The following is a 27905-nucleotide window of genomic DNA, read 5'->3' on the forward strand; positions in this document are numbered from 1 at the left end:
TCTCCTGTCCTAGGGTCAGTTTGTCTGTGTCCTTGACTAGGAGTGCTGTCACCGCAATAATTCTTATGCATGGCGGCCAGCCGGCAGCCACTGGGTCTAGTTTCTTGGACAGGTAAGCCACTGTGTAGTTCCAGGGGCCTAAGGTTTGAGTTAGAATCCCTTTTGTTATTCCCTTATGTTCGTCTACAAAGAGGTGAAAGGGCTTCGTAATGTCTGGTAGGCCCAGGGCTGGGGCACTTAGGAGCGCCTTTTTTAACTGATTAAAGGCAGTTTCTTCTTTTTCAGCCCGTTTAAATGTTTTCCCCTCTTTGGTAGCTTCATATAGGGGCCTGGCGATCTCAGCAAAACCTGGAACCCAGAGGCGGCAGTAGCCGGCTGATCCTAGGAATTCCCTTACTTCTCTTCGGGAGGTGGGAGTAGGGATCTTTAGGACACTTTCTTTTCTGGCATCTGATAACCGCCGCTGTCCGCCCTCCAGGATATATCCCAGGTAACTTACCCTCTCCCTGCATATCTGAGCCTTCTTTGCGGATGCCCGGTACCCTAAGGCCCCCAGGGTAGCCAGCAGGTCCTGGGTCCCTCGCTCACAGTCTTTGGCCGTGTCAGCAGCAAGCAGGATGTCATCTATGTACTGTAGAAGGGTGAGGCCAGGGTGCTCCCTTCTGTACTCACCCAGGTCCTCGTGTAGTGCCTCATCGAAGATGGTGGGCGAATTTTTGAATCCCTGAGGTAGCCATGTCCAGGTGAGTTGCCCACTGGAGCCCTCCTCTGGATCATGCCACTCGAAGGCGAACAAGGGTTGGCTCTGGGGTGCCAGCGGCAGACTGAAGAAGGCGTCCTTTAAATCTAGTACAGTATACCAGACCTTGGAGGGCGCCAAGGAGCTCAAGAGAGTATATGGGTTGGGAACAGTTGCGTGTATGTCCGTGACCCTCTTATTTACTTCCCGGAGGCCTTGTACCAGTCGGTAGTCATTTGTGTGAGGCTTTTTGACCGGCAGTAGGGGGGTGTTCCAGGGAGACTGGCAAGGAACTAGTACCCCTAGGCTTCGTAGTCTCCGGATGTGTGGCTGGATCCCCTTCTGGGCCTCCTGAGACATGGGGTATTGTTTGATCCTTACCGGACTCTCTCCTGGCTTGAGCTCTACCAGGACAGGGGGTCTGTGAGTGGCTAGTCCTATCCCTCCCCTCTCTGCCCAAATCTAGGGGAATTCTTGTAGCCATCTGTCTATATTATCCTCTCGGGAGTGCCTCCTGGTGGAGGCAGTAGTATTCATCCTCCAGTTTCATGGTCAGGACCTGGACGGGGTGGCCCTTGCCATCGGTGACCTGAGGCCCCCCCCCCCTTGTCTGAAAGTTATCTGAGCTCCAATCTTGGTCAGTAAGTCCCGTCCTTACAGCGGGTAGGGGCATTCTGCTATTACCATAAAGGAGTGGGATACCCGTCCCGTCCCCAAATCTACCGTTCTTTGGGTAGTCCATGAATACTGGCTCATACCAGTTGCCCCTTGTACCCAGGACTTCTTGCTGGCTAGTTTTCCTTGTGGGGTGCAGAGGACCGAATGTTGTGCTCCGGTGTGGACGAGGAAGTCAACAGGAGTCCCCTCCACTTTAAGAGTTACCCTGGGTTCGGGGAGAGGGTCCGAACCCCGACTCCCCTAATCACTTAGTTCATCTAGCTCTAGGGCTTTTACTCGATCAGTCTTGCTTCCCTTCCCACCGGCCCTTTTTGAACAATCTCGGGCCCAATGCCCTATCTCCTTGCAGTATGCACACTGATCTTTCTGCAGCCTCTGCTTCCCCCCCTTGGTGGTTCCTTTACCTTTTCTTGTGTCATCTGCCAGCTGCCGGAGACGGCGGTCTCGTTCCTTGGGGAGTCAGCAGTGGTAGCTAGTAGTATTCTGGCCAGCTCTCGAGTCTGCTTACTGCTGGCAACCGCCATGGCGCGAGCCTGCTTGTCCTCAGGAGGCTCCTGGTTATTATATACCTTTTCGGCTACCACCAATAAGTCCTGCAGACTTTTTTCTCCTAGTCTATCTATTTTCTGTAATTTTTTCCTAATGTCTATGGCCGATTGGTTTACAAAGGCCATGATAACAGCTGCCTTGCTTTCCGGAGCCTCTGGATTCATGGGGGTATAGGTACGGAATGCCTCCATGATCTGTTCTAAAAAGGCAGCCGGAGATTCATCTTTTCCCTGTTGTACATTTCCTACCTTGGCCAAATTGGTTGGCTTTCTAGCAGCCATTCGGAGACCCCCCCCCCCCCCACCATTAGAGTCTGGCGATAGACCCGGAGCCTCTCCTTACCTTCTGCCGTGTTGAAATCCCACTGGGGCCGAGTTAAGGGGAAGGAGGCATCTATCTGAGCCTGGTTGGTGGTGGGATTCCCGTCTGCGCCCGGAACTAGTTTTCGGGCCTCATTGAGGATTCTTTCTCTTTCCTCAGTCGTGAACAGGACCTGCAAAAGCTGCTGGCAGTCGTCCCACGTGGGCTGATGAGTAAAAAGAACAGAGTCTAATAAATCAATAAGCCCTGCCGTTTCTCAGAAAATTTAGGATTCTGAGCTTTCCAATTGTAGAGGTCACTAGTGGCAAAAGGCCAATAGTGATGGGGCTGATTCCCCTCCATGTCTGGGGGTCCGGTGGCTCGCAGGGGCAGAATAGTGGAGTTGGCAGTGGAGGCAGATTGCTCCCTCTGAGCCCTTTGTCTGGTAAAGGGCGGGCTTCCCACTGGAGCGTTTCTGCCTCCCACTCTTGGAACAGCGTCTGCCTCCCCTGGAGGGGGTGGATGGTGTTCTTCCGGCATCCTAGGGGGGTTATACAGGGGAGGAAAAATTAATTCTTCTTCAGTCCCCCCTGTAGGACAGGGTAGAGGGGTGTTAAAGGCTGGGTACGACTTTTCTTGTTTTCCTTCTTCTCTGTCCCCTGCAAAGCAAGAATGGGTTTTGGCTCCGGAGGGAATGGGGCTAGGAAGGGCTTAAGCCAAGAGGGTGGGTCTTCTACAAGGTCCTGCCAAGTGATAATGGTTAGAGGGGTAGTCTGAGTCTGTCCCATAATGTCCGTCCAGTAAGTCCACAGGACAAAACAGAGAAACACAGAAACAGACAAACAGAGGGCCCCTAGAAAGTCTTCCAACTCCGTGGAAGCAAAACTGAAAGCTAGACGACGGCCTCGCGCCGACCGGCGGGAGTGACCTGCCTCGTCTCAGACCTTTGAGGGGATTCCACGTCCCTCCAAAACCGATGAGGGGATTCCACGTCCCTCCAGAAGGGAGGGTCGGAACGTCTTCCGAAACTCCCGGCCTGTGGTCCTCCAGTGCGTCCACTTAGATCGCGCTGGGCAGAGAATTTCAGAAATGAGCTCACGCAGAAAAGACGGAACGAACAGACACTAACCGTGGCCAGTCAGGCTCTCCGGGTCGGGGGTCCCTTGGGGGTCTTGGGGATCCCTGACGAGCCCCCAAATGTTATGCCCAGAATTCGTGATCCCCAAAGACCACCAGGGAGCCGAGTCCCATGCAAAAGCAAAGAGCCTTTATTCAAGCTAGCTTGAGCTCAATCCCCTATCTGCACTGATGCAGCGGTGAGATACTGGAGAGAGAGAGCGAGTTTCAAAAACACAAAGGTTTTATAGGGGTCTAGGGGCAGTTGGTGAGGTATTGGCTGTGGCCTCAGCCGATTGGCTGAGGAAGGGTCGGAGTCCCCTTACGCAGGTCGCAGGGCGTGTTTTGATCGGGAAGTTTGAACGGGTGAGCGGGAGGTTACTCAAGGGGAGGAGGCGTGGTCTGAGGTTTCTGCGATTTTCCTGGAAAGGGGCCATGTCGGGGACACAGTCACTCAAGGTGGAGGACACAGAACAAGATGGAGTCGGCCGGCGTAGGTCCGCTCTTTCATGTCCACTCCCCACTTTCATACAGTCCATGACCTAGCCTCAGGCAGCACCTCCCTCCTGAGTTTTGTGTCAGATGCAGCTGTGTTTCCTGACCCCTTATTTCGGAGGGACTGTGGCTTTGACTCATTCTGCCCCTCTGCAGGAGGGTCTCACCGAGCAATGGCTGAGTGTCGGCCTCACCCAGGAATGTTTGCGGGGCCCTGCTGCTGCCGATACCCAGAGTCTGCCACCGGGTGCCAGCCCGCCCCAGAGCAAGTTTGTGAGATAGTACAGCGGCAGCATTTCAGGGATTATGGAAAATCACAACACACATCTGGCACCAGGCTTCACCCTTAACGACCTTGTTCCAGCACCAGCGAATGTGGTTGTCCTCCTGGGTCCACGGGGGCCTTGCCCTTGGGGGACCCACACAGCCTCTATCAGGTGTCTTCCCATCAGGGGAAGTGCCTCTCCCCGTGTGGCCTGAAGACCCCCAGACTCCACTCTGCTCCTGGGGATTCACCCTTCTCAACAGAGCACCTCCGGGTATGGAGCTGCGGAGTTTCAGACTCTGCACTCCCCCTGCTTATAGTCTTAATGGAATTTATTTATTTATTTTTTATTTATTTTTTTTAATGCTTATTATATATTTTTGAGAGAGAGAGAGAGAGACAGAGTGTGAGCATGGGAGTGGCAGAGACAGAGAGGGAGACACAGAATCGGAAGCAGGCTCCAGGCTCTTAGCTGTCAGCACAGAGCCCGACGTAGGGCTCGAACTCACGAACCGTGAGATCATGACCTGAGCTGAAGTCGGAAGCTTAACCGACTGAGCCACCCAGGCGCCCCTGGAATTTAAACCCTCTCCTTTCTCCTTTCTCCCTTTTTAGCTCAGTCCGTGCAGCTGTTTCCACTTTTCCACTTTGTCTCCAGCTACTTTTGGTGGACGGGTGCTTTTTCCGTGGCTTCTCTTTCCCCCAGTTCACCTCTCTGCGCTGCATACCTGCTGAGTTCTGTGGTTGAGGTTGTGTAGATTGTTGTGTTAATCCTCAGATCAGTTTTCTAGGAGTGCAGGATGGTTTAGTGTTGGTCTATTTCATGGACGCAAGACACACAAAAAGCTTCCATGCTGTTCCATCAACTTGGCTCCTCCACTAACTCTTTTCTGCTCTTCTATGTACAGAGTTGCTCTCCTTATTTCCATCGGTCTTAATTACGTTTACCCGAGTTTTGACTCCTAGAAAACACTCTCCAGTGAGACAGAAACCTAGTAATCAATTGTGTAACTGTCACACTAGATTTCTGAAATCTATAAATACATTGTATAATTTAAAAAAAACATTTTTTCATAGTACAGTTTTTTAATAAAGCACATAGCATATTTACCAACAGACCCAAATATTCTCAACCTGTCTACAATAAGACACCAAAAACACAAACCTACATTTAGTAATCACTGCTTTAGCACTCCATCCTATTTGGGAAAGGCCTAGATGCCCAATGAATTGAATGTAATATATCATCCAAACAAAACTCTAACGTTTCAGGTTACCAAAGACTTTGAAAGCTATCTTAAAAATTATTCAGGAAAACTTTGAGACAGAAAAATTATCTTTTTAAGTCATCCCTTTGCTGACAAATTGCAAGAGATCATACAACCTTATTTGACCTTTAGTAAAGCTAAGTAGAATGAAAAGTTTTATATTTAATGATAACTCTAAAAAGTGTCTGTCTTAATGAAACCAAACTTAACTCAGTTTAACTATCAAATAGATTCCACCTGTATCTACTTAAAAGCCAATCAACTTGTTTCCCATTGTCAATTTTTACCTGGGACACTGGTGGGGCAAATGTGAAGTGTAAGGTATAGGTTCAAGGGGGTGCTCTTAGCTCCTTGACAACAAGGGTAGGAGGAGGAGCCCGTGGTGCCAGAGGCACTGAGGATGGAAAGGGCCAGTTATGTAGGCCACACCCAAGGTGCTGCAGAAACAGGAGGAGGGGAGAGGAAGGCAGAAGAGGGGAGGTGCAGCCTCGAAGTGTGGGGGTCTATAAAAGCCCAGAGGGCAGGAAAAGAGGTCTCTGGGTCTTAAAGCCTGCCAGCACAAACAGATGAGTGGAAGCAGAGTTTTTCTCCACACCAAGTGGAAATAGGCCCCCACGTCAGGCCAGAGAAGACGGAACTTCCACGAAACAAAAGGAGTTTCAGTAGCTACTTGGGAATATCCCTTAAAGTCCCCGTCCTCATGCACAGTTGGCTCCAATTATCATAGCCATCAGCCCCGGAAATGAATGAGGGAGAAACCCCCACACACAGCCAGAGTAACCTGAGTCTATTAGGAGGAACAGTGAGAGTATCAGTGTCCCCTTCATTATGGATGGCCTATGTTTCCTTCAGCAACCTGGCTTTATTTGGAGGGGGCCTGTATAGAAAATTATCATCCAATATGATCGGAGGGAGTTTATCAGCCTGGCTAGTGGCCAAACACATTTGGTAAGAGGCCCTTAGGCTGGGGTCCTGATTTATGGTTATTCAGGGCAGGACAGAGGGTACTTCAGTCCATTTGTCCTGTTTCTTGCAGAAGAGATATAACTGGTAGATCATATCAATCTTGCAATCTGAATTGATTTCAGTGGGTTAAAAGGTCTGTTAAGGGAGAGTCCTTGGAAACTGAAGAAGCTTAGAGAAGATCCATTACCCCAAATCCCCTCTCCCCCTGACTCCCAGGTTGAGTCCCATGCAGAAGTTCCAGGTGTCAAACGTCACTAGAGGCAACCCTCGAATGAAAGTGCTATTGATCACCATTCTGCCGTAAAAACCCACAGAAAGGATGCCACCATACCCCCCACTGCCCACCCTTCCCCACTGCATTCTAGACTACAAACAGATGCCAGTGAGTGGCCCGAAATACCTTGCTGTACCGGGAAGAACCTACTGTTTGTAACCCATGGAAAACACCAGAAGAGTTTTACAAGGGGAAATTATCCAATCTTATAACTGAAGTAGTCAGTAAGGGACACTGATGAAAAATAGTAAAGATAGAAATCCATCATGGTCTAAGTGACATTTCAACGCATGTAGTCTTTACAGCTGACTTCCCTAGAAAAAGGTCCAGGTTGAGTTTTAATTCGGTTGGGTACTGGTTTCAGCCAGCTTCCAGTGGAGGTCTCTTATCCAGAAGCAGCTAGACCAGAGATGTGGAGGGGATCACATTAGACGAATGAGATGGGAACCTCACACTGGAGTCTTAAGACTGGCAGCTGTGCTGGTGACTGAGGTGGTTGTCCCGTACCCAAAAGACAGCCCTGTATAAGAATAGGGATAAAGAGAGCACATCAAGTTTCTGGGTCTTATTTTGGGTCTTATACCCCTTCTGGGCCAGGGTACTGATTTCCAACTGAAAGGCTGGCTTTCTCCTCCATATAAAGTAGCCATGGGCTACAGGGTTGCAGCCTGAGCAATTGACATGAAAGTGTTCCAATAAGATTGTATTCCCTAAAAAGCCCCTGAAATGAAAATAAAGGGAGAGAAGAAGAAAACAAGTTTGCACCGAAGCTTGGAGTCCAGATGAAAAGACCTGAAGCCTGATGTAAGGACACCAATAGGATGTGATTACATGATGTGATTTGGAAGTCTTGGGTTCGAGAGTGAATGGCTAGGAAAGAATTGTTAAGACAGTTTTGATGCAAAAAGATGATTTTATTATAGCAAGAGGACAGGACCCATGGGCAGAAAGAGGTGCATTGGGATTATGAGGAGTGACTGATCGTATGCTTTTTTTTTTAAGTGGATGTATTTATTTTGAGACTGTGTGTGTGAAGGGGAGGAATGGAGAAAGAGGGAGAGAGAGAACTGCAAGTGGTCCGTGCTGCCAGTGCAGAGCCCAACTGATTGTATACCTTTAAATTTTTGAAGGGAGAGGGATAGAGACAAAGGTAAGTTTCTAAGGAACTTGAAAGCAAGTCTTTCAGGACCTTGAGGGGATAGCTGCTGTTACTTGTAGTCTTTAAGAAAACACAAACATTAAGGCACTTAGGCAGCCATGAGTCCCTTGAAGAAGGTCACGCTCTGCATGGTTCAGGTATCTTACAGCTGCAGGCTGTAAGATTTAATTTACATTACATTTCTCTTGCCTTTGTTTCCTGTCAGAAGGTATCACACTTTTTTATTTCAAACTAAATTGCAAAGCTATAGTAATCAAAACAGTACAGTATTGGCATAAAAACTAACCTATAGATCAAGGGAACAGAGAGTCAGAAATAAACCCATGCATATGGTCAATGGATTAATTAATTAGTTGTTTGTTTACAATGGAAAGTTTTTTTGCTTAGTACACCAAACATGATGCAAACACTGTCATGACACACATACAGAATATGCAGAACAATATCAAACAGTAGTTTAAATGAAGGGAAACCTTTTTATTGTTATAAAAATGTACTCCCAAGAATCTTTTCTTCAGTTAATTTAACTGTGCATTTCAATAAAATAAAGCATAATGGATTAAGTGGAAGTTAGCTTGTGAATTATTCTTAAAGATAAAACGCCAATTCTATCAATCATGCCAGTGAAACACTAGAACTAAAAATTTCCAAGTAAGTGCAAAAGGAGAAGAAGGAGTTGGTTACCTTTTATGCTTGAACAGTCCAGAGGGAAATGGCTATATTACAAATACAACAGGAAACCCGTTAAGATGGACTGATCTAGAACAGAGTGTTGTATGGATTTTCAGTCTCAAATTGCGCTAAATGCTCATCATTGGTATGGTATGTTTTGGTCTATATGGATTAATGCCAAGACAGATCCCAATTTGTTACAGAAAGTTGGATTACTGTTGATTTTTGTTCTGTTTTTTTTTTTTTTTAAATATATATACTTTAAAAAGCCAGATATGCTTCCACATGCAAAGGCAGGTTTTTCCTGGGAGGAATTACTACAGGAAGTAGTCTGAGGTATGAAGGGTAACATGAGGCTGTCCACCATGAGGTAGTGGGTCAAACTGAAGGAAGGAGTATTTTATTTTTTAATTATTATTATTATCATTTCAGGTAAAGAAGGAACATTTTGAAGTGTCATCTAATCCCGTGATAGCGGCCTCGTTCCCACAAGTGTTAACAGTAGTTGGGTGCACTGAAAACGGTAAGCACATTTTGATCATGACACCAATTGTATCCTCCCAGTATAAGTTGGTGAGCTGGAGAAACCAGGGTAAGACCACTGGCATGATTACATGTTTCAGAATGTCCAAATGTGTAGCTAGTACCCCGTGATGAAATGCCCCACCCACTAGGATCATCTGAATCTGGCCAAAACAGATCACACTTTGGGTCCTCATGTGGAACTTCTTGTAAATGATCCTAGGCTCTTATATGATCCAGTGTTATCTATGGGTGGAGAGATGCCATGCTGTAGAGGCAAAATATCTGTCCATCTACTAAGGCTGTAAGTGGAAGATAATCAACTAGATCTGTAAAATATGTCCAAACATTGGCATTTGCATACTTTCGTAGACATTCGTCATAAAAGCCTTATAATTGGGTAATTTGTCAGCTTTCTTGTTTTCCTTGCAATATTATAATGTGTTCTGGGTAATGCATCTTTTTTTTTTCAATATATGAAATTTATTGTCAAATTGGTTTCCATACAACACTCAGTTGGGTAATGCATCTTTAATGCCACAAGAAGAGTCACACTCTCCACTGAGTAGGAGCCTCTGTCTACATAGTCGTCCTCGAATAGATCATTTGTATCCGGTGATTTTCCACCAATTCCATAAGATCATGGAACTGACAATGCACATTTCTACACAGTAACAGGACAGCGAACTTCTTGCACATTTGATTCTTTTGCTAAAATTTCCTTAGCCTTTTGGCACAGCGTCTGCACTTGGTTCTGGTTAAGCTGTTTCCACTCATTCAGCTGCTCGACCCATTAGTCCGTCTCCTTGGTGAATGCCTTGTTGTCAAGGAGAGCCTGATCCCCTTCCCCACCACCTCCCTGCCCTCTCCCTGCCCCTACCTTTTCATGCTTGTGTGGAGCTCCCAGGAGAAGAAAGAACCAGACAGCTGGCTGCTGGGCCCCTCACCTCACCCCAGGTCAGCTGTCGGTGAGGGCTCTGGCCCAGAGGAGTCCTCTGCCTGCCCTTGGCTTCCAGGTTGCATGCATGGGAGTCAGTGAAGGGTGAAGGGTGTGGGGAGGTTGGAGTGTGGCTCAGGTGGGTGTGGGCGCAGTGTCCAGCAGAGGCTAACTACCTGCTACCTCCTCCTTTCCCCCAGCCTCTCAGGGCTCTCTCGCCCCTTTTCTCACTCTTTCTATCCCTTCTTCCTCTGGCCAATTAATTTATGACAAAGGAGCAAAGAATGTACAATAGAGGAAAGAATAATCTCTCCAAAAGCTTGTATTGGGAACACTGGACAGCCACATGCGAAAGAATGAAACTGACCACTATCTTCACTACACACAAAAAATAAAGTAAAAATGGCTTAAATACTTGAAATAGGATGTAAAACCAGAAAAGCAAACGCAAATCAAAATCATAGGATGTAAAACCAGAAAACTTAAACTACAAAGCTTCTGCACGCAAAGGAAAGCATCAGCAACATCAACAAACGCAATCTACAGAGTGGGATAAAATATTTGAAAATCATATATCTGATAAGGTGTTAGCATCCAGAATATATCAAGAACCATTCAACTCAGAAGAAGGAGGAGGAGGAGGAGGAGGAGGAGGATCGGGAGGAGGGGGAGGGGGAGGGGAAACCCCAAACAACACAAGTAAAAAATGGGCAGAGGAAGTGAACATATGTTTTTTCCAAAGAAGACATACAAATGACCAACAGGTGCATGAAAAGCTGCTCAACATCACTAATAATCAGGGGAATGCACACGAAACTGCAGTGAGATACCACCTCATACTTGTTATGTGGCTATTACCAAAAAGACAAGAAATAAGTGTTGGCGTGGATGTGGAGAAAAGGGAACCCCGTGCACTGTTGTAAATTGATGCAGCCACTATGAGAAAGATTATGGAGTTTTCTTAAAAACTTGGAAAAGTAGAACTTCCAAAGAAAGTCTGCTGGAAGAATTCCCTCTTGAGTGCAGAAAGTCTGCCTTCATGAAGGGCAATCTGCTTTACTCAAAATCTGCCAATCTAAAAGTAAATTTGATCCAAAAACATTCTCACAGAAATATCTAGAATAATGTTGGATCCAATATCTGGGCACTGTGACCCACCCAAGTTGATACATGAAATTAATCGTCACATGCATTATTGGCAAAATTATTGTTTTGTGTCTACCGTTTTGCCTTGAAACAATTTACCAGTAATAAGCCTAGTGATTGTTTTTGATACCTTTTGATTTTGAATCCAAATTCTTTATTTTATGTAATAATCGTGATGAGATTTTTTGCTGGACTGGTATATTAACGCTGGAGTGAATTACTTCCATTAAGCGTCTAATGAGTTGAAAGTCTTCTCTTTTCCCTCAGTACACTAGAGATGAATAAACCAGTATCTAAGATCTCACATATTTTACATTAAACATTCCTAACTTCTCATTTCCCTTCAAGAATGCAATGCGAGTTGTGAAAAAGACCTCAAGTCAATTGGTAGAGATTAGGACGTACAAGTTTAACCCATCATCGTTGATAGCCATCATGATTCCATAGAGAAGTTAGTGAATGAGGATGTGGGAAGTCTGAATTCTGGCTCTGGTTGTATCTTCAATTAGCTGTGGGATGTCAGGAGATGAGAAAAAAGGCTCAGGTTCAACGCTCACCTCTGCTACTTTTGGTTGTTTGCCCCTGAAAGGTAAACTTAGCATTGTGCTTAGCCAGGCTGGCTTTCTCCATGAAATGGAGAGTATAACAAAACTGTGTTTCTCACAAGGTCATTTAGATAATTAAATGAAGGAGTCTTATAGAAGATGAGTGCATTTCATAACAGATTACTAACTGAAGGACTTAGTTGTATGAAAGGGTAATTAGGTGTAGAAGTGTGTTAAAATCCAACCCCATTCTGGTCCAAATCTTTGGCTGAGAGAACACTCATCTGCTTTTTATCTCCAGTTTTGTATCTCTGAAAAGAGGATCATGATCTCATAAGTTTATTCCAAGAAAAGTCTACGAAATTTGTGATAAACCAGCACAGATATTATATAATATACTCTTATGAAATTATGGAATAATATCATTAATCTGGGAAGTAAGAAATTTTTAAAAACTGTAAAGACTGATATTTGTAGTTTGTAAAGCACTGCTACATTCATGATCTCATTTGAACCTCACACCACCCCCATACAGTAGTATTTTTGAACCCACTTAATCAAGGAAGAACCTTGGGCTCAGAGACAAAAGTATGTGACTTTCTCAAAGGCTAGTGAGGGGCAGAGGTGAGATTTGATGGAATCAGGGTCTGAATTGAAGGCTCATGATTCAGTTCATCATCCCCTTTCTCATTGCGATTCAGGTTGGTAGACTAGGGCCCTGGAAGGCCCGTAGGCAAGGAAAAAGTCAGAAAACCTAAGTCTCAAAGCAGTGAAAGGAAGGGGCTAAAAAATTTTAATAAGGTCACAAGCTGTTGTTTTATGTACTATGATTTGGGATACCTTTTTTTCAGCATTACTGTGGAAGTAGCCTACTGACAAAAGATGAGTACTATACCTAGTTCAACATTCAGCTGAGGCTTTATTTTCTCTGGGAAGATGTTGTGGAGACCCACCTTGGCCAAGGGTCTCTCTCTTCTGCTGTCCCACAGAACCCTAAGCAGACCTTCAGCTCTGCACTTAATGTATTATCATGAACTTGTCTCTGTATAAGTCTGCCTTTTCCACCAACCTCTAAGCTCCTTGATGAAAACAGTACTGAAAAGATGAAAAGACTGTCACTGGTTTCTAGGACTTAGCAAAGTGTCTTGCCTCAACTAAAATCTTTTTTATTTTAAATGTTTTATTTTTAATGTTTATTTATTTTTGAGAGAGAGAGAGAGCAAGAGCGAGACAGAGAGTGAGAGAGAGCATGTGCATGAGCGGGGGAGGGGCAGAGAGGGAGGGAGACACAGAATCTGAAACAGGCTCCAGGCTCTGAGCTGTCAGGACAGAACCTGACATGAGGCTTGAACTCATGACCTGAGCCAAAGCTGGACACTTAACAGACCGAGCCACTCACGTGCCTCTCAACTAAAATCTTAATACATGTTTTTAAGTAAATCAAGTAAATATTTGTTGTCTGTATAAGTGAATAAACCTTAAATGTATTACCCTATTAGATGAATTGTATTTCTGCTATCAAGATACCTTTTTTAAACCATCGAGCATATATAGAAAATATAAGGGATGAGTAATCGTATGAATCTTGACCAGAAGTGTCCATCAGATTGTTAATTATACCCCAGATATTTTAGAGGCTCTGGGACTTCAGTCCTGAAGAATACTTATATGGTAAACTTCCTCGACTTTGCTCCAAATGTCTGACCGAAATTTGATTATTTATTTCCTTAAACCAATTTTACATCGTAACTTGCTGTTTCTTAGCAGATGTTATTGGTGTTTATTGCATAATATATTGGGGTTACAGCGTTATTTAAAAGGGTTATCTTAGTTTGACTCCGATCCTTCCCTTGTTCATTTGCAAAGACAGCGTTCTACTGTTAAAGTAGTACTTCCTGCATGTAGTTATTAGGTCCTGGTGATTTCATAATTTGCTTATTGTATCCACCACATTAGCCACTAATGATGCCTGGGGGCACCACTCATGCTTGGTCTAAAACTCAGTTTAGTCCATAACAGCAGTTATGAATATCGGCTGCTGTTAGGGTCACATGAACGAAATAGCCCCCTTTAGCTCAGGAGAATTATTAAAGGAAATTGCTAACTCTTGAGCGACATTGTCTACAATGTATTAATTTGTCTCAATATATGAGTGCCAATCTTCCAGGCTAATTTATGTGATTATATTTTAATGTATGCACATTTAACATGTTGCCCACGTTGCTGTCAATTCAGTAGTTACTGTAGTATAGAAGAAGCTTTAAAAATAATTGAATCAGAAGATTTGTCCTCTCAAGACTAATCTGATACATGGCTTAAAGCTACTTGATTGGGAAGAATTTATCTTTAGTTCTATTTCAGACCTTCAGTTACACGGTGTGATTTTTCATTCTTGGGCAATATCTAAAGTCAGTCCATCATTGGTTTCCTTCTGGAAAGCGTAATGCTTTTCTGAGGAGATTTAAAAAATTTTTTTAACCTTTATTATTTTTGAGAGACAGAGAAAGAGAGTGAGCAGGGGAGGGGCAGAGAGAAAGAGCTACCAAATTCAAAGCAGACTCCAGCCTCCAAGCTGTCAACACAGAGCCCCACCGCGGGGCTCAAACCCACAAACCTTGAGATCATGACCTGAGCTGAAGTTGGACGCTCAACTAAGTGAGCCACCCAGGTGCCCCTTAAAGACTTTTTCTGATGTTTGTAGTGTGTGTCTTTCCTTTACACATTACTATAGACTGCAAAATCGTGTAGACCGCTGTAGCTTCAAAATAGCACCGTTCCGGGGCACCTGAGTGGCTCCATGGGTAAAGTGTCCGACTCTGGTTTCTGGCTCAGGTCATGATCTCATGGTTCGTGAGCTCAAGCCCTGCGGTCAGGCTCTGCACTGACAGCGGCTGCTTGGGATTGTCTCTCTCCCTCTCTCTCTGCTCGTACCTCCCCTCAAAAAAAATTAAAAAAGAAATAGCACAGTTCCCCTCCTTCCATCGTACACAGCTCACTCATCTCTACATCTTGTGGATTTTTGTCTTCTAAGCATTTCTTCCATTTCTTCCTTCAACTTTATCCCTGATACAGCTGGCAGAGTTCAAATTAATCACCTTTTACTGGCAGTAATCTTTCACCTGATTTTTTGTGACAGACTCTTAATTTATACTCACTCCTCTGTGAGTTCATCACCATTCCTGTGCCCAGTGGCCACCACCAGCTCCCTCAACTCCACTCTTCCTCTTCTGAAACCTTGTTCAGTTATCGTACTAAGGAGCATCCTGTGTACCCCAAGTTGAATTGGGTGTCCCCCTTGGTTCCCATAAGACCTTGTGCTATGGATGTTATTTGTAGGCACCTAAGAATCGTCAAATGCTCTCTGGCTCCCCACTGTTACCTCCTTGAAGATAGGATCCCTGCAATCCACTTTTAACATCCCCAGCATGACTTTTTATGTTGTTGAGTTCTGTCAAGAGCCTCTCATGGAACTGAGATCATACTACCTGGCTTCTTATGTGTTTTCATCTCAGTGCTGCTATAAGTGAAGGTGAGGTGGAAACTGTTTTCTTTGAAAAGCCACTTTAAGATTGGACAACTGTACATGAAATGCATTCTCATGATCTGAAACAGAAATATGTCTTGAAAATCAAATGTTTATGCTTTAACTATCAATGTGCATATGTACTTATGACATATGTCATCATGTCACTCAGAAAACATTAGTATTTCAATGTATGATCAAATACATACAACACACAAGGAAAAATGAGAGTTATACCTATATATTTTTTAAAGTAGGCTTCATGCCCGACATGGAGCCCAATTCGTTGCTTGAACTCATAACCCAAGATCAAGACCTGAGCTGAGATCAAGAGTCGGACACTCAATCAACTGAGCCACCGAGGTGCCCCAGAATGATACCCACTCTTAACTTCAACCAGATTTGCATATGAAACATTGACTGATTATTTCTCCTCTTTCCCCCATTTTGAAAATTAAATCCGTAATTGGGTAAATTAGACAAGCTTCTTCAAATGCTCTTAGTTTGTAATATGGCTATTTTTCATTTTGTCCTGAACTGAACAACATAACCTTTCCCTATTTGATATCATCATCACCTATCTACCATTTCTTCACCTAAAGCCATGTGAATATATAAAAAAAAAATCTTTCCAGGGGCGTCCGGGTGGCTCGGTCGGTTGAGCATCCGACTTCAGCTCAGGTCATGATCTCACAGTTGACGAGTTTGAGCCCTGCGTCGGGCTCTGTGCTGACAGCTCAGAGCCTGGAGTCTGCTTCGGATTCTGTGTCTCCCTCTCTCTCTGCCTCTCCCCCGCTCATGCTCTGTTTCAAAAATAAAGATAAACATTAAAAAAAATCTTTCCATACTCGTTCCATACTTCTTCCAGAGTGATGAACTAAAACATATTCCAGTTGTGTCTCAACTTTACTTAAATGCTTTCAGTCACTCCCCTTTGTCTGTAGGATACAGTTTCTATTTTTGGTCTGGCATTACTTCAAATTTCACTTCCTGTCATTCTGTTGCTCAAGCCTCACCTGTGCTATAGGAAATGTGAGCCACTCATGCTCTGCTCTGGCCATGCTACGCACTGTCACATGTTCCCTGCAGCTCACTTGCTCTTCTCTGTCCGGAAAGTCCTTCCCCAGGCCTCTTTCTGGGAAAGTGCTTTGGTCATTCAAGATCTGGTCCAGCCTGTGATGTTACCTCACTCATCCCCTGCAGAGTAAATGTATGCAGTTTCCGTTAGCCTTCTCATTTTATTACAGTTATGTATATTTCTGCTTTCCCAGGTCATTTGGGAGCCCCTCAACTGCAGTGAAATGCCTTGTTTGAAAATTCCAGTACTTAGCAAAGATAACTGCTGGTAGCAGATATTCAATAAATACTTGTAGACTTGAGTTGCCTCACTCAATATAACATCTTGAGGTAGATATATATATATATATATACACATATATATGTATATATGTATATACGTGCATATGTATATATATGTATATATGAATACACATGTATATATGTGTATATATGTATATATATGTATATATATGCACACACATATATGTATATACATACATATATATGTATATACATACATATGTATATATGCAAAAGGGTTCCTCTTTCCACATCCTCAACTACATCTGTCGTTGCCTGAGTTATTTATTTTAGCCATTCTGACAGGTATGTGAGGTGTTATCTCATTGTGGTTTTGATTTGTATTTCCCTGGTGACGAGTGATGTTGAGCATTTTTTCATGTGTCAGATGGTCATCTAGATATCTTCTTTGGAACAGGGTCTATTCAGGTCTTTTGCCCAATTCGTCACTGGATTATTTGTTTTTTGGGTGTTGAGTTTGATAAGTTCTTTATAGATTTGGATATTAACTTTTTATCTGATATGCCATTTGCAAATATCTTCTCCCATCCCGTCAGTTGCCTTTTAGTTTTGCAGATATTTTCCTTCGCTGTGCAGAAGCTTTTTATTTTGATGAGGTCCCAATAGTTCATTTTTGCTTTTGTTTCCCTTGCCTCTAGAGACATGTTGAATCAGAAGTTGCTGCTTTCTTCTCTAGGATTTTGATGGCTTCCTGTCTTATGTTTAGGTGTTTCCTCGATTGTGAGTTTATTTTTGTGTATGGTATAAAAAAGAGGTTAATTTTTCTGCATGTCACTGTCCAGTTTTCCCAGCACCATTTGCTGAAGAGACTGTGTTTATTCCATTGGATATTCTTTCCTGATTTGTCAAAGATTAGTTGGCCGTATGTTTGTGGGTCCATTTCTGGGTTCTGTATTCTGTTCCATTGATCTTAATGTTTGTTTTTGTGCTACCATTTTATTTTTAAAGTTTATTTGTATTTATTTTGAGAGAGAGAGAGAGAGAGAGAGAGAGAGAGCAAGCAGGGGAAGGACAGAGAGCAAAGGAGACAGAATCCCAAGCAGGGTCTGTGCCATCAGTACAAAGCCAATTGTGGGGCTCCAACTCAGTAACTATGAGATCATGACCTGAGCTGAAGTCAAGAGTCGGATGCCCAACTGACTTGAGCCCCTCAGGAGCCCCAACGTATCTCATTTAATGCATGTAGACACTGTCTTTATGAATGACCATCATGAGAAAGGCTGTGAAGATGAGCAACTACTTTCCACTTTTTCTTTTAGAGAGAGAAAGAGAGACAGAGTATGTCTGGGGTGGGGGGAGGGAGGGAGAGCGAGAACCCTAATCAAGCTCCATGCTCAGAGTGGAGCCCAATGTGGGGCTCCATCCCAGGACTCTGGGATCATGATCTGAGCCAAAATCAAGAGTCAGATACTTAACCGACTGAGCCACCCAGGGAACACAAGAGTGACAGTATTCTAACTCTTGTAACTGTTCCCATTTGGGGTATATATCTGGGTTAGTTCAAATGAGATGGGGAATAGTACATAATCTTTCCTGTATTTGGTGGAGTTCAGAACAGTTAGAAGCTGAATTTAAAATACTTTTGGGGCGCCTGGGTGGCTCAGTCGGTTAGGCGGCCGACTTTGGCTCAGGTCATGATCTCGCGGTCCGTGGGTTCGAGCCCCGCATCGGGCTCTGTGCTGTGCTCTGTGCTGACACCTCAGAGCCTGGAGCCTGTTTCAGATTCTGTGTCTCCCTCTCTCTGACTCTCCCCTGTTCATGCTTTGTCTCTCCCTGTCTCAAAAATAAATAAAACATTAAAAAAAATAAAATACTTTCAACCTACACTCTAGCTACAGTTTAGACTTTATTGAGGTTTTTTTCAGATTTGTGTGGTATAGACAAATACTCCTATCAACTCCGTAGGACTTTGAGGATGTTTGATTAGCAGTAATTCACGGTTATAATTTTCTTAAATCCTTGAGATACTGAGCAAAGGTCAATACTTTTTTGATGAACATTTTCTACTTCTCTACAAGTTTATAATTTATGTGTTTCTCTTTTTTGCTTCCACTACATCTACAATAAAGGATGGAATACAACTTTATATAAAATAAGACATGAAAATAAACTTTCCTATTTGGTCAGTGTTTTCAAAATTGGAAGTTACAGATGTAACTTTAGGTTGATATGTAAATATGTAGATATTTTCATTTATACCTATCAGATATCTGTGAATGTAAAATTATAAAATTAGATGATGCATATCAATGAAATATTCATATTTGAGAATAAATATTTACATCTGGAATCAGAAGCCAAGGAAAATTGAAACATAAATACACGTACATTTCTCTTTTGAGGTGCCAGGGGGGAAAAATCATAGGATTAGAAGATTTCAAGCTATTCCTTTAAGGAAACCCATTCATTTTTTAAAATCAACATATTCTGTCTCTCTTTACTAAGCCATTATCACACACACAAATAAAAAAGAAATCAGTTGGCATATGGAAACTGAAATCCATTTAAATTACACTGAATAATTCAACAAACAGGAGAAGGAACATCTGGGGCATCTGGGGCACCTGGGTGGCTCGGTCAGTGGAGCATCCAACTCTTGGTTTCAGCTCAAGTCATGATCTTATGGTTCATGAGTTTGAGCTCCACATCGGGCTCTGTGTGGGCAGCATGAGCCTGCTTGGGATCCTCTCTCTCCTTCTCTCTCTGTCCCTCCCCTGCTCACGCACTCTGCCTCTGTCTCTAAACAAACAAACAAACAAACAAACAAACACACACACATACAAACTTATTTTTAAAAAAACCCTGCAGAGTCTGTCTCTTCAGTTCAGGTCAGCGGGTGTTACCCAGAGCCTCGTGCAAGGTCTGCTGGGTGAGGAACAACCACCTGAGCAATGGGGACCCACTTACTGTCCTCTAGGCGATTTATTTACTCAAGAAGTATCTGTGGACTCATAAGAGCCACAGAAATCAGGGTGTTTCCTATCTGAAGTTCATAGTGATAATAAAAAATGGAGAAGGGATTATCTGGACCTCCAAGTTCTCTGACTAAATCATGCAGTGTTTTGGGATAATAATAAAATGTGATCACTCAACCAATGGAAGGAAACACTTCTGGGAGCTACCTAAGGCTAAACTGTGGTTAGCTGACACTTTTGAAGGTGAATGCTTTTAGTTCTCTAGGCCTTTAAAATTTAATTGGAAATAAAATTATTTTGTACCAACTGGTTTTTCTGTTGATGCCAATAAGTTGTATCTACTTCTGACTTTATTTAGTCACTAGCCTGCCAAAGGGAAGCACACACACCCAAATCTAAATCTTTCCTTATCTTATATGCACAATTTGGAGAATTCCAGTGACATTCAGGTGCCGGGTACCCAAACTGCACACCTACTGTACTATGTCCTTTAATTACAAATGTCAAGAAAGCAGGCATTTTTTTTTTTTTTTTTTTGCCTGATCATTCTCAAGCTGTAAAGTTTTCTGTTGTTGTGGAATTTTTTTGATTTCTGAATTTTAGGTTAATTTAGGACAAAAATCTACACAAAATGATCCCTCTTCATCCATCCATCTTATCACGATTTTATGAGCTATGTAGCTTTTGAAGAAGCTTAGCAAGTTCTTTGTGTGTAAGAAGAATGACTTTGCCAGTCAAGTGATGAGTCGTAGGGTTTTCTTTTTGCTACTCAGAGCATGGTCTGAGCAATAGGAGAGTTCCTCGTGAATCTTCCAAACTTCCACAGCCTCAACCACCTGCTGTCTGTGTATAGATGCTTCAGAGTTGTCAGAGACAAGGTTACCAGAAACCCTGAATTAACATTTCCAGAAAAGGAGCCTTAGCAATAGCAAGAAAGGGCAATGGGAAGTTAATAAGAATGCAAGCTGCATTTTTAATAACCCCTTGTACTTGCTGTTTTTATACAGTGAACTTTTGACTGAGATGAATACATGTAGGAAAGACCACGGGGAAAAATTCATTAGAATTTAAACACTTTTGATTGGGCACCTGGGTGGCTCAGCCGGTTAAGCATCTGACTCTTGATTTCTGCTCAGGTCATGATCTATGTGGTTCCTGAGCTTGAGCCCTGTGTCAGGCTACGTGATGACAGTGCAGAACCTGCTTGGGATTCTCTCTCTCTCTCCCTCGGCCCCTTCCCCACTTGTGTGCACTCTCTCCCTCTCTCTCTCAAATAAAAAAAAAAATATACTTAAACAAAATTAAACCCTTTTGAGGTTGACTTACTTGCTCTTCTTTGCTTAACCTTAGACTCTTATTTGACTGATTACAGTGTGCCTCCCAGATCAGTTCAAATTGTCTGACAAAGTTTACTTTGCTTTCTCTCAATTAAAAAGTGGTAGCTTCCATCAAGGGGAAACCAGACTCTAAATAATCTGATTAAGTGGTTTGCCCAAAGCCAACACTTACTGAGCTGAGGTTTGAACTCTGCACCAATTAACTTTTTACCATTAAACATTATTTTTTGATAGTTGCACTCTGAGTTGAGGAAATACCATTGATATATATAGTTTAGCCAAACACAAAAGAATCAACTTTCAAGGAAAACCTTCCTTTCAAGTTTCTGATTATTTGGTCAATTCTGCTTATTCATCAGAGTCACATTATTCTCTTGATTTCTCTCTTCTCTGTGTTTTGTCATTAATTTTCATCATGCTCTGGACTTCTAGTGTACAGAGTGCATTTTTCGTCCTGGCGAGACGAGGTTGGAAAGTGGGATTAGAGGTTCACACAGGTGACAAGAAGGCAGAGAAAGCCTTGGAAGTGAAATCATTAAAAGTCCATGTTCAAATGTTGAAGTTTAATGTAATAAGAGTTAGCTTTAATCAAAGGCATTCTTGCAGGAGGGGCTTATGCCGTCTCCTCTCTGGATGGGAGCATGAATTTTTTTAAATGTCCCTACTGTGCACATAAAGCATTAAGGAGCCATAGCAGCTAGATAGGATGCTGATTTGTTGCTTCTAGTGTCATATCCTCTGGTCCTACTGTTTACGTTTTTTTATTACTACTTAATGTTTGCAGGTGTACGTCTTTGATAGTTCATGCTTCTCTATATCCCTTATTGTTCTTTTTTTTTAATATTTTAATTTTTAAGTAATCTCTGCACCCAATGTGAGGCTCAGACTTACAACCTTGAGATCAAGAGTCACATACTCCATAGGGTGAGCCAGTGAGGCACCGCTCCCCTGTCGTTCTTAACATAGTATGTTACACATAGCGTGAACAGGTATGGAACAAAATAATTAAGTTGGGTTTCCTGGGTCATTGTTTCTTTGTACTTTTTCTGTGGACCTTTGCAAGCATTACAAGAATGGTAGTTACATCTAGATCGCAAATATCTTAGGAGTCCTGTGCTTTAAGTATGAGAAAGGCAGCAGGTACTCCCCAAAGGTTTTATGACTTGATCTTTGTGTTTGTGTGCAGGTGTGTGTGTGTATGTGTGTGATTCTCATATGAGTAACAGTCAATGAAATAAATCCCATCCCACATTATAAATACATTTCAGTATTCTCAGATGTTTGCTTTATGGTTTTAAATCACCTAAAGGAATGTCAGCTTTGAAACATCCTTCATCCAAGTCACAGATGTCTGGTAGACCCCATCCTGAGGCTGAATGGACAGAGGGAGCATTCTATCCTGAGAAGTGAAGTAACAACACATACTTCTAGAAATCTAAAAGGAAGGATAATTTGTATGTGTTTAGTCCTTCATGCAATACTTTAAAATGCATTTTCATATTTGGTCTTCACTGCAACTCCATGAGACACATTCATGTTACTACTCCATTTAACGGCTGAGTAAACTGAGGCTTTACAAATTTAAATGAGTCAGGATTTGAACCTGGGCCTTCTGATGCCCTAACCCATTGTCATTTCACTAAAGTAAGTTACTTGTCTCGGCTTGGGAAGGTCTTATCTTTAGGAATGTCACCTCATGGCATAATCTTTCCAGTGTGCCATGCATCTATATATATAATTTTCTATATTTTACCAAGAGGGTTTCCTAGAAAATTATAAAGAAATCAAAAGAATTGTTAGACCACAGATATGTTCATAGATGATGACCCAGATAAAAATCAGATGTAATTTTTTTCTATATGGGGGAGAACATGCTTTTCTCTGAATCAGGAACCTGAGTGTTCCTGAACCTAGTTCATTATGTTGAACAACTCCACTCAAGGTCCTTCCTGTCCAAGACTTGCCCTGAGTACTGTTAGAATATTGACAGGAAGTCCTGGTTCTGTTAGAAGGATGTGGTAGGTATGCAACTGGTCTTAGATAGTCTTTCCCAAATTTTGTTGCACATCAGGATCCAGGCTTTCAGGATTGAAATCTCTAGGAACAGGATCTGGATAGCTGTTTTTACAAGCTTTCTGGTGCACTTTTTGGGAAATGCCGCTTAGAAATTTCATTTAGGAAAGCGTTAAGGGCCTGGGAACCCAACTCCACAGGAGTCAATGTAATAGGCTTGTCGCAGAAAGAGCTCATAGGGTTTGAATGTATAAGAATCTACCCTAATTTATTCTCCAAGGTCTAGGAGGACCAGAAGTCAAAGTAACCCTGGGGGTGGGGGTGGGGATGCCTGAGTGGCTCAGTCAGTTAAGCATCCAACTCTTGACTTCAGCCCAGGTCATGATCTCACCGTTTGTGAGATGGAGCCCCGTGTCAGGCTCTGCGCTGATAGCATGGAAACCCGGTTGGGATTCTTTCTCTCCCTGTCTCTCTACCCCTCTCGCCTGCTTGCTCACTGTCTCTCTGTCTGTCTGTCAAAATGAATAAATAAACTTAAAAACAAAAAAACAAAAACAAAAGCAACAAAAAGTAACCCTAGGCCATTCTCCACAGCTCCCTAGACATTTAAATACTTGTCAAAATCCAGAGACTTTTGAAAATCATTTCCAGAGCACTAAGTTCATAGAACTATAGAATTGAGTACTAAAAGGGCCTGTAAGGTTCTTTAGCTAGAACACTCAATCTGAAAACAATGAAAATAAATTATTATATAGAAAAGTGATCAAATAAAACAAACATTTATTAATGCATTTAATAAGATTATACTGAAATGTAAAAAATCTACTGAGAGACAGTAAAGGAGACAGATAAGTGGAGAGCATAACTTCAGGAAGGAAAGATGGAATATTCTTAAAGAGTTTTTTTCACTCTCCTCTACAGAGTCCTTCAACATATTCTGGTGACGCTCAAAAGGAAATTCTAACTCCTTGGCATTCATCCAAAGGCCCTTGGAATTCAACTCGTGTTCCCTCTTTACCCTCGTCATTCTCCTCTCCCTGTAGATGCTCTCTGGCTCCTCTGATTCCTGGCATCTCTCCCCCTTGAAAACCACACAGCTGCCTCCAGATGACCATCTGTATCCTACTAACCTTCGTATTGTCTTATCTAAAACGTGACCTCATCGCCCTTTGTCTCTGCACTTGGCATTAGCTTTCCTTCAGAGTATGTACTATCTAGCGCTCCCCACATCCCGACTTCACATTGTATGCGTGCGTGCTTGCTGTTTTGCACTCTTTTATGCAATTATGCCATAACTGTTGGCTCTTTGGATTGTCCACTGCTGTCTTAGTGCCAGGCCCATAGTAGGCACTCGGTACACAGTTATTGAATGAGTAAGTAAATGAATTCTCCTTAACCTAGTCTATAAATTCTATGAGATCCCCATCAAATTCACAAAGAATTTACGGTTTTGGAACTTGATCAAATGACTCAAATTCATACATACTAAAGTTTAGAATATACATATTTTTTGAAACAAATTCTACTTGCAGAAACTTCTCCAAACAATAATGGAATAAATGTTTGGAGACACCTAGAGAATGACCATCACAGAATTATTCAGAAAGCAGAAAATGGAAAATAATTTTTAAGTCCATTAATGAGAGTGTAGTTATATGATCTATGGTTGGAGAAAAAAGGTACTAGAAGATAATATTTTTCAGAGATATTTCAGTGATATTATAAATGAAGTGTTACCAAACAATATATACAACTTTTAAAATGAAGATATATGTACATTTACATATATGCATAGCATATCTGAAAGAATATTTATGAAGATATTAGTAATTATTTCTGATTGTGGGGAATATTATCTTGACTTATTTTTAGAAATCCTCATTTCTTTTTTTTAAATGTTTATTTATTTCTGAGAGAGACAGAGAGAGACAGAACGCAAGCAGGGGAGGGGCAGAGAGAGAGGGAGACACAGAATCCGAAACAGGCTCCAGGCTGTGAGCTGTTAGCATAGAGCCGGACAGGGGGCTTGAACCCACAAACTGTGAGACCATGACCTGAGTCAAAGCTGGATGCCTCACGACTGACCCACCCAGGAGACCCTAGAATTCCTCATTTCTACTATAGCCATGATTTATTTTTAAAATGAAAAGGTCTATTTTTACTTTGGAAAAGGGAAAACAGTATCCAGTACAATTTCCGTATTGTATACATGAAAAAATTGGTCCAAGATAGGAATTGTGTGTGTGTGTATTTAGGTATGCCCTCCCTCAAGTATGAAGATGGAGATGAAGAAGTTTCTTGAATATAATCCATCAGGAAGAAGAGCAGGCTTTGTTTTACTGAAAGGTTGGGAGTTGTTTTAATTTTTCCTGAACCAAATAGCTATTTTTTAGTAATCCCAAGCTTAGCTGCCAAAGTGTCATGTGAAAAGACACTTGATTCAGAGAGAGATCTCCGCACACAGAATATGTTTACCACAGGACATTAAGGCAGCAAAATGTGACACTCGTCCACCCCCACACTGACAATATTTTTTTGGCTTGATTTTTATAGGTCTCCCCTGTTTTGTTTCTTAGCATAGTTGTAGAACTTTTTTTAAGCTTTATTTTAAGAGAGACAGAGACAGAGAGAGAGAGAGAGAAAACAGGGGAAGGGCAGAGAGAGAAAGGGGGCCAGAGGATCTGAAGCAGGCTCTGTGCTGACAGCAGAGAGCCTGACACAGGGCTCATACTCACGAACCGTGAAATCATGACATGAGCCAAAGTTGGATGCCCAACTGACTGAGCCACCCAGGTTCCCCAATAGTTGTAGAACTTTCTATGGCCTTGATGTGTTCTATTTTAAAATTTATTTTCTATTTATACTATAGTGAACCTCATCTGTCCACTCTTTAGATTTCTTCTCCTTTTCCCCTTTTCTTCTCTTTAAAATCTTATTTCCAGCATACATGAAGAAAAAAACCTATTTTCATGCCATTGAAAAAACTCACAACTGCCTAAATGCTGTTTCAGGTCTTAAAATGTAACAGTTAATATTGCAGGGTTTTCCATTGTCTGTATTTAACTTCTTACTCCATTGAAGTGTCTTTTACATCACCCTTAAATTTCACCTTTACTTTTTTGGTTTCTACCTTCTCTTTAGTACCTTGCCATAATGTTCTTCTCCTGTTTTCTTTTTGTCCTCTCTTTCTCTTCTCTCGCTCTCTTCCGTTTTAACAAACCCAATGACGTGGAAGTTCCATGCCACAGACAGGAGCTGTCTGAGGACTCGTTCTCTTTCCCGCCACTGTCTCTGAAGCTTCCTCAGGCTTCCAGGGGATTTGCTCTTCCACTTCGGGATGGCTTTTCAGAAATCTCACCTTGAGAATGAAATCCAGCCATTTGCAACAACAAGGATGAACTTTGCAGTCATTTTCATGAAATAGGTGAAGTCAGACAAGAAACGTAAATACTGTACTGATCTCATTTATATGTGGAATTTCATGAAACAAACTCGTAGATGCAAAGAATAGATTACTGGTTGCTCGAGGAGTGGTGTGGGAGTGGGGGGGGGGGCGTGCATGAAATGGGTGAAGGGGACCAAAAGGCAGAGGCTTCCAGTTGTAAAATGAGGAAGTCCTGGGGATGTAATGTACTGCATGGGGACTGTGGTTAATAAAGCTGTATTGCATATTTGAGAGTTGCTGAAAGAGTAGATCCTAAAAGACAAAAATTTCTTTGTAAAGATGAATGTTAACTAGACTTATTGCGGTGATCATTTTACAATATGTAAAAAAAACACAAAACATTACATAGTACACCCAAAGAGTAATATATAATGCTGTGTGTCCAATATACCTCAATAAAAAGAAAAGAAAAACCAAAAACCCCACAACTTCACCTTGATATCCCAATTTTACCACTGGTTATAATTCTATTTGTGTACCTGATATTCTTGATATTTCTGATTTTCTGGAACAGTAGTCCTTCTCAAATCCTCATACTGTCTGGCCTTAAACTAAGAAATACGCATTTATGGTGCACCGGGGTGGCTTAGTGGGTTGAGCGTCCCACTTAGGTCAGGCCGTGATCTCACAGGTCGCCTTGTGAGTTCGAGCCCTACATTGGGCTCTCTGCTGTCAGGGCAGAGCCTGCTTTGGATCCTCTGTCCCTATCCCTCTCTGCACCTTCCCTGCTCACACTCTGTGTCTCAAAAATATAATAACATAAAAATAAATAAGCACTTACAATCTACTTTCTTTGATATACATGCTATTAAATTTGAGACAAAGAAAAAGAGAAAATGCTATGTGGCAGTTCTCTGCAGGTTGCTCTGGAGACAAGGCATTTCAAGGCAGATGGCTGCCTGTTGTCCTCGGTAAAGAGCATAATGGTGCTAAGCAGTGTCTGGACACTGGGAAGGAAAAACTGTGGTTTGCTTCTTGTGCCCTTACTGTCCAATTGGTTTCTCTTTTAGTGGGGCAGGAAAGGAGTTTACTCTCCAGGATCTCTTAGAGGTCTTCCTAAATTCCTGGCTCTTTTTATAAAGTTTGAATAGAATCAGAGTTGTTTGTTCCTTTTTCTTGGAAGAGGCAATTGGCGCTCGATGGCAATAATAATGGCTGAGGGGTTGCATTTTGGCAATGTCAGTCTGCCTGGAATGCCATTCCCTGAGAAGTAGGAAGGCCATTTTCTTCACTTACGGACCTTGTTCTCAGGCAAGTTCCCACTGGGAGAAAGCCTGTGCTGGGCTTCTCTGTTTCCAGGGAAAGCCGAGCAGAGGGGTGGTTGGGGTCTCTGACGATCTAGGATCAGCGTTCGGCTTGTTCATAGAAATACTGAAGACTGCACACACAGCCCTCACCCAGATCCCCATTTTCTACTGGAGTTCTCTCCATGCGGCGAGTTTCCTATATCTATCTCATGGCTTAACAGTGTCTCACATACAGAAGGTGCAGCAAGAAAAGCAAATCTCCACTGGTAGACTGAGCAACTTCTTGTGTGTTTTTTCCTCACGTGTATGATGTATCATAGTAACTTGATTGGTGAGCTTCCTCACAAAAAGGGCAAGGGTTTCTACTTTTTGTATTCCTGCTGGCATCCAGCTCATTACTCTATTCGCAGGGAG

The 27905-nt window shown here is 42.5% G+C and overlaps 1 pseudogene; it reads right to left on the reverse strand.

The window, feature by feature from the left end:
• Positions 1 to 8798: 8798 nt before the first annotated feature.
• LOC122206972 lies at positions 8799 to 27675 on the reverse strand (annotated as a pseudogene).
• Positions 27676 to 27905: the final 230 nt, after the last annotated feature.

Source organism: Panthera leo, chromosome E1 (assembly GCF_018350215.1).
Source record: "Panthera leo isolate Ple1 chromosome E1, P.leo_Ple1_pat1.1, whole genome shotgun sequence".
Lineage (NCBI taxonomy): Eukaryota > Metazoa > Chordata > Mammalia > Carnivora > Felidae > Panthera > Panthera leo.